The sequence below is a fragment of the Tamandua tetradactyla genome, chromosome 4 (assembly GCF_023851605.1).
Source record: "Tamandua tetradactyla isolate mTamTet1 chromosome 4, mTamTet1.pri, whole genome shotgun sequence".
Classification (NCBI taxonomy): Eukaryota; Metazoa; Chordata; class Mammalia; order Pilosa; family Myrmecophagidae; genus Tamandua; species Tamandua tetradactyla.
The window spans coordinates 102,638,380-102,650,634 of NC_135330.1; the positions used below are offsets into that span (position 1 = coordinate 102,638,380).

The following is a 12,255-nucleotide window of genomic DNA, read 5'->3' on the forward strand; positions in this document are numbered from 1 at the left end:
CGCTCCCCAAACCCACGCCCGGGCCGGCCTCCGGTCTTCCGGCGGCCCCTCACCTCCCAGCGGCGCTCCCGCCCCACGCCCGGGCCGGCCCCCCACCTCCCGGGGCGCCCCCCCCCCACTCCCCTGGCGGACGCGGCCCAGGGCGGGCGGGCTCTTTGGCGGCGCTCCAGGCGGCGCTCACCAGGGCGACGAGGCTCGCGGCTCCAGTCTGGCTGACGCCGCCCGGGGCCGCCGCTGTCTCGGTCCCCGCTGGGCCCCGTGGCCGCCGGTCCCGCAGCCCCGCGGTGGGTGAGTGCGCGGGACCCGGAGCCCGCGGCCGGGCCGGGGCGTGGGGGGTGGGGGTGGGGGTGAGGACGGGTCGCAGTGGCCGCCAGGGGACAGATAGGAGGCGACCTGGGGCGCGGGGCGCACCGAGGGTCTCGGGCCGGCGTGGGGCTCGGCCAGGCTGGTCCCTGTCACCCCAGGCTCTCTCGGCGGAGCCTGTCTGGGGTGCGGGGCTCCCTCAGGACCAGCGCTCGGGAGCGCCCGGGACCTGCTTGGGGACGCGGGCGGTGCGCGGGCCGGGCCGGGGCGGGGCGGGTACCGGGGCGCGTCCCGCCGCCCGCAGCCGCCCCCGGGCGGAGGCCCGGCGCGGAAAGTCGATTGCACTGGGGCGCAACGGGTACCCTGCCGCGCTGTGGGGCGAAGGGGCTTCGGGGCTGCTCAGGTCCGGGGCGCGCCGTGAGACCCCACGTGCGGAGGCGACGCCGGGGCCCCTGGGCGGGCAGAAGCAGGATTCGGTAACGCCAGCGCGGGAGCCCGAGGGGCGCGGGGACAAACTGCAAACGGTGTGGACCTGCCAAATACCGAGGCTGATTCCCGGGCTGCAACGGGCGCTCCTGGGAAATGACCGACACATGCGGTAGATGTAGTTTGGGCATAAAACTGCGTGTAGGTGGCAGATGGACACAACCCCCAGGGTGCCGTGAGTGGCCGGTGAGGGATGCGGCTTACAGGGCTGGTCAGTGACTGGACAGAGGTCTCGGTGGTCCCGGAAGCGCCGCCGACCAGGAATGATGGAGGGTAGGGGTCAAGGCACGAGACGAGGCATCCCCCGCCCCTCCCCCCACCCCCCCCCCCAATTCCCCCAACCCCCCCCCCGGAGCAGAGCCCAGCCAGCACTGGGCAGCCTCTTGGGTGCTCAGCTCCTGCCTCTTATAGGAGGCCCACCCATGTGAGGGAAGGGCACTGGATGTTGACATGGTAAAAAGTGATCCCTATTTAAAAAGGAAGCAAAAAATAAAACCCAAACACATTCTCCACTCGGAAAGGACTGGGTCTCAATGAAGAAGTTTCCCTGTGCTTGTAGGAAACCATGAACACGATTTTGGACCGCTTTCAAGATTGCGGTTATCCAAGAAGGATGCTGCAGATAAGAAAATGATGCGGTCGTTTATAAATAAGGAGCATTTTAAGTATCAGACGACGGAAGTTTCAAATAAAACATCAGCTAACATGACTTTTCGTGGTAATGCACGCCCTCTCTGAAGTTAGGGAGCTGTCTTTACCAGCAGCCTCCACCCCTAATCTGCTCTGACACAACCAACTCCCATTTTTATGCTTGACTGGCTGCCTTTGTCAGAGTGGCTTTATGCTGGCCTCGCGGTCTCAGGCTGTGTTTAAAAGAATGCCAACACAGTCTTGATCTAAGCAAACCCATTTTTGTTCGGGCCATGTTTCCTAAGGATCATTTTATAAAACCTTAAAACTTAAAATCCCAAGTACTGTATCATTCTCATCACCAGTCTTTCAAAGTCAGCTTTGAAAATCATTTTCTTTTACTTATGTATCTCCAACTGAGTAATCAGAAAATATTCACAGATGTCATCTACTTCATTCCAGGGCATGGCAGGAGAAAGGTGAGGTTTTTTGGTCATTCGTCTGTTTTTTTAATGAAATATCATGAAGGATATCAATATGTAATGACTGGCAAATGTGTTTAACCTGATCACGTGGTCAGCTGAAGGAGACAAAACTCTGCAAAGACATTATTTAAAAAAAGATTCAAGTATCCAATGGCAGTTTGGGGAACAGTGTAATTCTGGCTAATGAGATTGCAATTTTCCTTCGCCGGGCTGGAGAGAGAGTGTTCAGTTAGTGGTTCCTATAGCACTAGGGTAACTAACTAGTTTGTCAGACATCCCCTCTGTAATAAACAAAACAGCAATTTCATCATACTCTGCTTTAATATTTTTGGAAATAATACTTATCCATGTGATATAATCCGATTTAACGGAAGGGGAAGGTTACGGCCAATAAAGAAGTATTTTTTTTAATTAGCAAAATAAACTACATTACAGTGAAAAGCTTTGATAAAGCTTAGTGTAGACTTTCTGTTTATTATTCCAAATATTTAGAGAGGAATTCAAAAACATAAGAGGTCCAGAATAAAGCAGTAAATATAGCAGTACACTGAAAGCATGAATCTCTCCAAATTGTTGTAATTCTAGGCTGTCAGATTTATATTTCCTTGGTTACTGTTGCTAGTGAGTTGAAAAGTTATTCTAAAGCCAAAAAAAAAAAAAAGAGCCAACTAAATTTTCAAATAGCTTTTGCAACAATCTGAGCACTTCAGAGATACTTTCCTGTTACCCTAGTGAATGTCCATGTTATGGGTGTGGACATTAAAAAATAAACAAATACCCCCACCCCAGCAATAAGCAGATCTTTAAAAATAAATATTCCTGTAAATCATGTCTAGAAATTTGTGCCAACTAACATTGTTAAGATTTCAAGAGTTTGTGTTAGCACCAGAAGTCATCGTGTCCCTGAAAGCATGGAGGTTGATCCCTCGTGGCAATCTGCACCCTGGCACTTTCCACCCCCCACCTTCATACATGTGCATCTGCTTACACACACGCACCCACAAATACAAGTTATCCGACCGCTTTATGTAGTGCTCCCCCTCGGTCTCCGCAGGCTGTCCCCAACACTGTCCCAGGCGCATCCCCTGCTCCTCTCCCATATGCTGCAGGACACATCACATTGGCCTTTCTCTCCTGTGCCTTTACTGGTGCTGAAGCCAATGCCTTCCCTGGCACCCCACCTCCCACCAGGTCTGCAGGCTCATCAGCATCTCCTTCCTCTTTTGGGGTCCTGTTCAGGTGCTGCCTTCATAGCCCTTTCTGCTCCCAGGAGGGTCGTCCTCTGAGCTCCCATGGCCCTTGGTGTTTCCTCATTCCAGCCCATCTTGTCTTGGGCTGATGACTGGTACATTCCTGTCTTCCCCGTGGGGTTTAAGATCCACAAAGGAAGGGTCTGCCAACCCCAACCCCAGTCACCTGCCCAGGACCTGGGCAGTAATTATTAATTCCATGACGAATGTTTTCAATGAACCTACGGGCTCTTCTGAGATAACATCTGTACACAGGTTCCCCACATCCCAAGTCTTTTTGTCCCTCTGTTAAGAAGCCACTGATGGACTTTGAGCTAGGAAAGTGTTCGGTGGCTGAGGAGAGAGTCCTGAAATCCCCTGCCGGTCATGCTTCCTTCTGCAAGCTGCACTGAGCCTTCCAGCCAGGGAAGCTTGTGTGACACTCTTATGGCATTAGCAATTTTCAGTATCAGTTTCGCTAAATACACAATGGAAGCCATTTAGCAAAAAAAAAAAAAAAAAAAAAAAAAAACAGATTTAATGTGATATGACTACCACAATGAAACTCTAATGTGATTCCACAGAAAATAGCTTACACGATAATGCTGACCCCTGCCTTACCCCCAAAAAAACACATAAAATTGGACACTATTTTTGTTGTATATGTTTCAAGCTATGCTCCCCAAAGGAAAAACAGACTGCTGTGGAGATGAGCATCTGCTTTCCATCAGGTTGGAGCCATCACCGGTCTTGTTTCCAGCCTTGTTAGAGAGATGACTCTCCCTTCTGTGCTTTTCTTGTTATGTCACCAAACAGTACTAAGTCTCCTCTGCAAGTGCACCACACTCTGTTAAAGCTTCAATGTTAGTAGAATGCATATAATATAAAAATATAATTTGAGCATAGAAATCATACCTGTGTAATTTCCATTATTGATTATGCAGTTATAATTGGGAGCTCTAATCAACTCAAAACCAACTTTCCAAGAGTCAAAAAGACTCAGATATTGGGTGGTGCAAAGGTAGTGCAGGAGACCTGGGTTTGATTCCTGGACCCTGCACACTCAAAAAGTCCAATATGAAGCATAAATTTAAAACAAAGTGAAAGGCTTAAATAGAAACATTATAAATATATGTAATACTTTAAAAGTCATGAACACTGAAAAGGTTGTTTTTTCTTCCTCTCTTCCCAGCCCATATGTAACTCAAAGTAAAAAAGCTAACCCATATCAGTTAGACATTGCTACCTATCATAACTTGCCAACCTGCAACCAACACCATTCCAGCCAGTCCTAAAGAACACCTAGGGCGATATATAAGCTTCCACAAAGCGTTCACTCACTGGGGTAACTTTCCAGAAACCTACAACCTCCGGATGGGTCCCTGGATCAGATCAGTCCTGAAACCTAGAGGGCCCAATTTCTCCAGAACATCAGCTAGTTCCATCTCCCTACCCCATATTAGTGACAGACCCTTACATGAAAAAGTTAGAATGGCCATAGCCCAAACACCCCTAAAGAATGGAATAGAAAGATCAAAGGTGATGGTGAAGTTATACAGAGAAGGTAGGGTTTAACAAATGAATATGAATGCTGAATCATTATATAGATATTTCTTTTAGTCTCCAGTATCTTAGAGCAGCTAGAAGTAAAAACCTGAAATTGTGGAATTGTAACCTATACCAAACTCTGAAATCTGTTCTACAGCTAATTGTGCTGTGTTTTAACAGTCACTGATTTTTTGTATATATGTTATTTTTCACTCAAAAAGAAAAAATAATTGATTGTGATGATAAAAAAAATTTTTACTCCTTCTAGACTCTATATTTTGGAACAGCTAGAAGGAAAACTCTGAGAAGGTGGTATGGTAGCCCATGACAAACTCTGGGATCTGTCCTGTAACTACTTGTTGAAGAGTGCTTTGAAAACTATTGCTTTTTCCTTTCTTTACTTTGTATATATGTTATATTATGCAACAAAAAAAGCTTAGCAAAATATAACCCATAAAATAAATGGAAAGAAGATCTACATAGTTCTGATTTTTTTCCCCTATGATGACTATTTTAAAAATATTTTTTATTGAGAAATATCCACACACTTCCAGTCCAACCATATCATGCAATCAGTGGCTCACAATATCATCACGTAGTTGTGTATTCTTCACCAAAGTCATTTTTAGAACATTTGCATCACTCCAGAAAAAGAAATAAAAAGAAAAAAAAAGGAACTCATACATCCCATACCCCTTACCCCTCTCATTGACCCGCAGTATTTCAATCTACCCGATTTTTGCCCTTTAACTCTCCCTATTATTTATTTATTTTTATCCTTTTTTTTTTTTTGCATTTAAAAATTGTATCATGGTGGCATATATATAGCATAAAATTTGCCACTTTAACTGCTCTTAAATGTATGGTTCAGGGGCATTAATGCTTTTTGCAATATCTACCATCACCATGATCCATTATCAAAATTCTGCCATCATAATGCAAATGTTCTAAGAAATGATGAATATGCAACTAAGTGATGATATTGTGAATTACTGATTATATATGTTCATGTGTTATTTGGTTTGTTAATTTTTTAAATTAATAAATGAATTTTTAAAAATAAATAAATAAATAATTTTTAAAATAATTTTAAAAAATTCTGCCATCACTGGTGGGTACTGTTTTCCTATGTGAATTTCCCTTTGGGGGAATGTAACATTTCATATCTAATCATCTCCTCTTCTCTCTTTTCACATTTAATTTTGGGCAGCTTAGTAACAGGAAACGTGTGCTTTGGTGCTTTTCTGTGCAGAGCCGCCTTTGGTTTCCAGGCACCGGAATGACCACCCATTCCATAACTCCAGTTCCGGGTTTTTTACCCGCCGACAAAGAAGTGTGGAGGGTGCAGGGGCGCTGGGACCCCTGGGTGTGCTGGGGACCCTGAGGTCTGAGCCCCGGGAGGCCCCAGAGGGCCGTGTGCCACCCGGACCCCACTTCCACCCATGCAATGTCCCCTGCCACACGGCTGAGCCGTGTCCACTTTTCCTTTGCTAAACTGCTTGGAAGCCCACCAAATGCAGATTTACTTCACTTGGTGCATGCATGCGCACGGCCCCTGCTAAATGATTGTGATGGTAGAGGTGATGTAATATAAAAGGCATAATGTGGTTTGTTAAGGTAGGAGACCTTCAGTGATCAAGGAGGGCAATAGACCAGCAACTTGAGCAGTGGGCCAAAGGACCTTGTCCCACACGCCTGGACACTGAGGACTGAGGAGGGAAAGCGCAGATCTGCACATATTTTTAAGGGGAGGGTGATGGATGGTAGAGTTAAGCTGATGTGCCAAGGACGGCTTTCTGAATTCTTGGCCAAAATTTAACTCATTCAGTAGCATTACATTTCAGAAAATCATGGTAGCCCAGAAAAGGATTTACCAATTCCATCAGTTTTCCATCTCATGGTAGAATATTTTATTTGGCTTCTCCTGTTACTCATCCTGAATTCTAAATCCGTTTATTCATCTTGCTTTTTCCTTTGCTGAGAATCACCTGTAAGAGGGTCAGGGTTGGTCCGGGAGGAAGAGGGAGGAAGCTCAGGCACTGGCACAGCTGGGAGGATTCGAGACCCCTAAACGTGGGTGGGCTGGGGGCTGCAGAAGCCAGGCTGGCAGGTGCCAAAGGCAGAGAGGACGCACGGAGGCCGGTATTGTCAGTTTCATCGGCCACCTGCATGAGGAGGGTCCAGGGACGCACCCCAGGGACTGGCCAGGGAAGTATATCCGCATGCCCAACATCGTTACTATGGAGAAATGAGTTCCAGTTTCCGGATGGTGCTGCAGAAATGCATGCGGAAAACGTCCATCCAACAGAATTCTAGGTGATTAGCGAGGCTAGTGATTGCTTGAAGCCAAGACTGGTGGTAATGGGGGTGAAGACCGGAAAGGCTGAACCAAAAAGATTTTAGATACTGTGATTTTCTCTTGTCAATGCACTTATATCAGTCTGTTTCCTAGCGATAGTAGAATTTCCATTTTAGGAACAGAATTTGAAACAATGTATCAGAGACAACCCTTTGTGTACATAGGGCTTGTGGGTTAATGATGGGTTTGCACAAAGCCACCATGAGGTGTCGGCAGGTTTGCAGATGTGATGAGTTGGTGTCCCTGTGTGACTTCAGGAAAGGGGCACCTGCTTTGCTCCCTGTTGCATTTTGGTGACTGTGAGATCCTCTAAATACACATTTAAGACTTTTCTTCTCAAAACACCATGGTGATTACAGGTCGGGATTTTTTACTGTTGTGTGCCGTGCATGTAGAACTGCTTTAGAAGGTGGGACTGGTAATCTAAGGGGTCGTCTCATTCCACTGTGTCTCCTGCCCAGACCAGACCCGGGCTCCGGGATCACAGAGCCAGTTAGAGGGGGGCCTGGGAAGCAGCGACCAAAATGCTCCCTCATGGGATGGCTCCTTACCAATTAGACTCATTTCTCTACATTTTCCCTGCTAAGATCCCCATTTAGGATTCGGAGTCACTTTTGAGGAGGATAATTAGAATATGGTCCTACGTGGGGTTAGACATATAGATGGGATGAACAGAAGGCACAGCCCGGGTAGAGATTCTTGCAGGGCCCTGGGGGAACTTAAGGCTCTGAGGACATTCCCAGGCTGGGGATTGATGACTATCTGTGTCGGGGAAGAGGTGGCCCCTGCACTCTTGCTCCTCTGACTTCTCCAGTCGTCCCCACTGCTCTCAAGGAGTTTGCCTGCCCCCCTCCAGCAAGCCTGCTGGCCCTTCCAGCTTGCTGGGGGCTCCCACACTCTTGGGGTTCTAGCACCCCCTGTTTGACAAGGCGGTTCATTTCTGTCTGCACCCAGCATGGGGTCTGGCCCATGTTTGATATTCAGTGGATTTGGTTTTGTCCTTCAATCCCCACTTCCGTTCTGTAAAGCAGGGTGGAGTTTTGTAGGGAAGGAGAAGGAATTTGGATTTTAATCTGTAGGCAAAGAACTATTAAATATTAATGTGTGGGCAAAAGAGAAGTGTTAAAGGTTTTGTACAGGAGAATCTAAGAATCAAAGAAGCATTTGGGGGAGAGTGAAGCCCATGGGGGGGTGCACATGAACTGCCACCCATCTGGCGAGAGGGCAGGGACATGCCACCCTCTCCGCAGTTAAACACTCAGCTTCTGCAAACTACATCTGGAGCACAGCGCAGGCTTTGCTCCGTCAGTTTATAGACTCATCCCTCAGGCAGCTATTGACCAGGAAACTCAACCTGCCACAGCACAGACATCTATAAAGCTTTTAGCTTACCTACGCACCATTTTTAGGATGTCACGTATAGCCATTTAACTTTGAACTCCTCAAGCAGAGACGGGCGCTCTGTGCAGCCCGCGTCCTGTGGGCAGGTTGCTCATTGAGCACAGAGGGCTGCACCAAGGGAGCTGCCTCCCAAAGGGACGTACCATGCTGACTGTAGGGCCGTGGGCTTCCGGTCACAAGTGGGGCCCCCTAAGGGTAGGCAGCGGGGTTCCCATGACGGTAGGGCAGGTGTGGCCTTTACACGCGTGCCCTCACAGGCAGGGTCTGCAGCCAGTCTGGGTAGCCAAGTGTGTCAGGTGCAGTCCTGCGGCCATCCTTGGGGCTCCCTTCGTTGTGTCCCTGCCCCTGTCACTGTCCTCCCTTTTCCGGCTCCTGGGGCTCCCGGGTTCTCCTTACGAGGCCTCAGGTACCAGGCTCGTATTCCCCCTGACCCAGGCCCCACGCCTGAACTGACACGGCGCCTTCCCAGGGTCAGGCTGGCCCTGCGTCCAGCCTGTGGGGAGGTGGTTAAGACTGGGGACGCACTTGCCTGGGTGCGTGGTGATTTGGGGGTGGGCGGGACACACTCCACAAGTACAGGGCGGGCGAAAGCAGGACATGGTGACATGGATTGAAGAAGGACATGGATTGAAGAAGAGGAAGGAATGAAACGTTATTGTGTCTGTCCCAACTGGAACCTGGGTCCGTGGTCCCAGGTGGAGAGCTGTGCTGTTGGCAAGTGGCAGGGACAAGGGGCAAGTGGCAGGAGGCAGGAGGCAGAAGACAAGAGGTAGGGGCAGGACACAACCAAGGGGAAGGAGGCAGGGGGCAAGGGCAGAGGCAGGGGGCAGGAGGCAGGCAGGCATCCGAGAGTAGGCCCACTGCGCCGAGTGTCCTTGTTGTGCAAGCCTGGGTGGTTGACTTTTAATTTTTAGTAAAAACAAACAAACAAAAAATAAGGTTTTTAACCCTTGGGGCTCGTTCTCCAAGGACCCTGCCTGCTCTGGTGGAGCTGAGTGCCAGTGGGGGGTGGGGGGGCCCTCCTGGTGTGCGCTCTGGGCACCCTGAGGCCCACCTTGGCGGCCAGCTCCCGCCCCTCGGGGTCTCCAGAGTCCCCAGGCCACAGCGTCCCCGGGGCCACTGCAATGACCTCAATTCCTGTACCTAGCTACAGTCGCACCTGGATTTTGAGACCCAGTGTCTGTGTCTTCACAGTGGCACATGGCTTGGGTTTGCCTCCCTCCGCCAGCTCTGACTTCCCTTCCTGAACTCGGGCCTCCTGCCAGCGGCTCCTGTCACCCTCCGGGTTCACCTCCGGAGCGTGGAAACCACATAAGCAGCGCTGGCTCACACCGTCTCAAATCACTGCACACAGGCCAGTGGGCTTTTTCCCCTATGGACTTGATAACTTCCCCCCCACCCCCTTCCCTCCACCCCCTCCTCGCTCTCTCCCTCCCTCTCCTCTCTTTGCGGCCCCTCTGTAACCCTATGTTTGTGAGCCGCGGACAGGAGGGCGGCTCCTGGTTCCCAGGCGATGGCGGCACTGCAGGGCCCCCCCGTGTTCCTTGGCGCCCGCAGCCACCCTTTCCATCTTGCGCAGGAGGCAGCTGCCAGGGCGGCGTGCTGAGCACCGGGGCTGGAGCCCAGAGCACGGACCTGAGGCCTGCTCCTCCCGGTGCTGGGCTGTGTCCACTGTCCCTTGCAGTCCTTGCAGGTGCAAGCGCCAGTTGAATTCTGGGCGTCTCCAACCTTGTGGAATAAAACAGCGCAGCTGCGGGGCAGCTTAGAGCTGTCAGCAGGTGCCCAAACTGTCAGATGGCAGGTGTATGGACGGGGTTGGCGTCTTCTTCTTTTCCTTCTTTGAATATTTTTATTGAGAAATCTTCACACACATACGGGCCATACATGGTGTACAGTGAGTGGCTCACAATATCATATAGTTGGGTAGTCATCACCATGATCATTTTGAGAACATTTGCATCACTCCAGAAATAGAAATAAAAAGAAAACACTGGCACATCCCATACCCCTTACCCCTCCCTCTCATTGACCACTAGTATTTCAATCTATTCAAGTTTTTTTGTTTACCCCTATTATTTATTTATTTTTTAACTCATCTGTCCATACCCTGGATAAAAGAAGCATCAGACACAAGGTTTTCACAATCACACGTGGCGTCCTCTTGTGACGCAGTCGTGAGTGGCGTTATGACCTTCTGTTATGCACTCACTATCCAGAACAGTACCTGGAAAAGAGTACGGAGCACTCCAAGTCTGCCTTAAAAGTGACCCAAATGACTAGGCATGGCCTCTAGAGTCCCTCTTTGCTGCCCCAATGCTACTGCACTTCCCTTTCGTTATGAATTACCATAAATAAAATACCAAATAGGCATGGAATAATAGTTCTGTCTCCAAAAGAAGTGGAAGCCAGCCACAACATCAAAAAGTACATCTCTTTAAAAGAGTAAGATGCATTTCCACTGAGACTTAAGGCATGCTGTCTACTCAAGGTGGACATTCCAGCTGCAATGTCAACCTCTACACGTGGACAGGAGACGTCTGTGTGTCCATGACGAAGTGGCCGTGGTCAAGTGCACAGCCCGTTGCCCCAGCACTTCATGCCAGAGTCCTGGGCGGCCCAGCCCAGCCTGGGTCCCACATCCTGACAGAGCCTTCCACTCAGCAGGGCCTGGGGTCCATGTAGATACAGGGTTTCTATGTAAATAAACCCAGCCAGTGTGGGCGGGTTTCCATTTTACCTGAGAGTGTGGGTGTGCGTTTTGCACTTTGAGGATTTTGATGTACTTTTGGGCTTTCACTAGATGAGACTTGAGAGGTGATTTTGTCATTTCTCCTGGGCCACAGCACACCCACATCCAGCTGCAGTGGTATGGAACATATTTATCCAATGAATGTGAAATATTATGGAACTCAGTTTTTTGTGCTAAGGTAAATGGGGGTGTTTAACCCCATAATGTTTTCAGGTAGCAGATTCTATTCTATTCCTAAACCTGGAGGCATTATATAAAGTCATTTCTTTATATAGAATGACTTCCAAATTGTTGGTCATTCCAAAGGATTTGAAGTCACAGAGATTCCTGGATATTAGGAGGTTGTAACACAGCATTAAATAACAGATGTGTTGGTGCCTGAAAAGAAACTTATGTTTCTGCTTTCTTTCAGGAGACTCACAATTAACAAATCCAGGAATGTTAGTTGAATTTATTTGTTGTAACTGAGGAAGTTTGTATTTTGCATTACAAGAAGAACTGACACTGAGAAGGAAAAGCTGCCTGACATTGATTACTGGGATGTAAAATTGCTATTGGTTGGTTCTCAAATAGACAGTGGATTTCATTTTCAAAAAGAATCTCTCTAGAGCCTGTTCCATACTTTTCTTTTGCTCCTAGTGTAGCAGTAAATGTTATTTTTAAAACAGTACTTCCCTCCTCCCCTCAAACCACCACCGTCAGGGAAAATGGATCTGTTTACATGAATCTGCATCAAGTGAAAGGAAGCCTCTGAGAGAAGGCGGGTGCCGGGGACCCAGGGGTCCCGTGAAGCCCGGCTGCCTTGTGGGGTGAAACCAGCCGAGGGAGCTTAGCCCCTGGCCTGGGCCTGTGGTGGGCAGAGAGGGGCCAGCCTTGTCCTATCTGGCCCCTCGCTCTTCCAAGGCTCCCATGCAGCCATGGGCTGGTATTTTCTAATCTGGAAAGACCCTAATTTTGGCCAAGGGAGAGTTTATTTGCAGGAGTAGGGACTTTTTTGGGGGGGGTGCGGGGAGGAGAGATGCTGGGAATCGAACCCGGGTCTCCGGGCGAGTGTCCTACTCCTGA

The 12,255-nt window shown here is 49.1% G+C and overlaps 1 protein-coding gene across 1 annotated transcript in view; it reads left to right on the plus strand.

Annotated features, from left to right (window-relative positions):
- Positions 1-247: 247 nt before the first annotated feature.
- SMAD9 (SMAD family member 9) overlaps positions 248-12,255 on the plus strand; it is an 86,343-nt gene continuing 74,335 nt past the window's right edge. The window contains exon 1 of the mRNA XM_077158082.1: positions 248-288. The gene's annotated coding sequence lies outside the window, so the exon portion shown is untranslated. The remainder of the gene's footprint in view (positions 289-12,255) is intronic.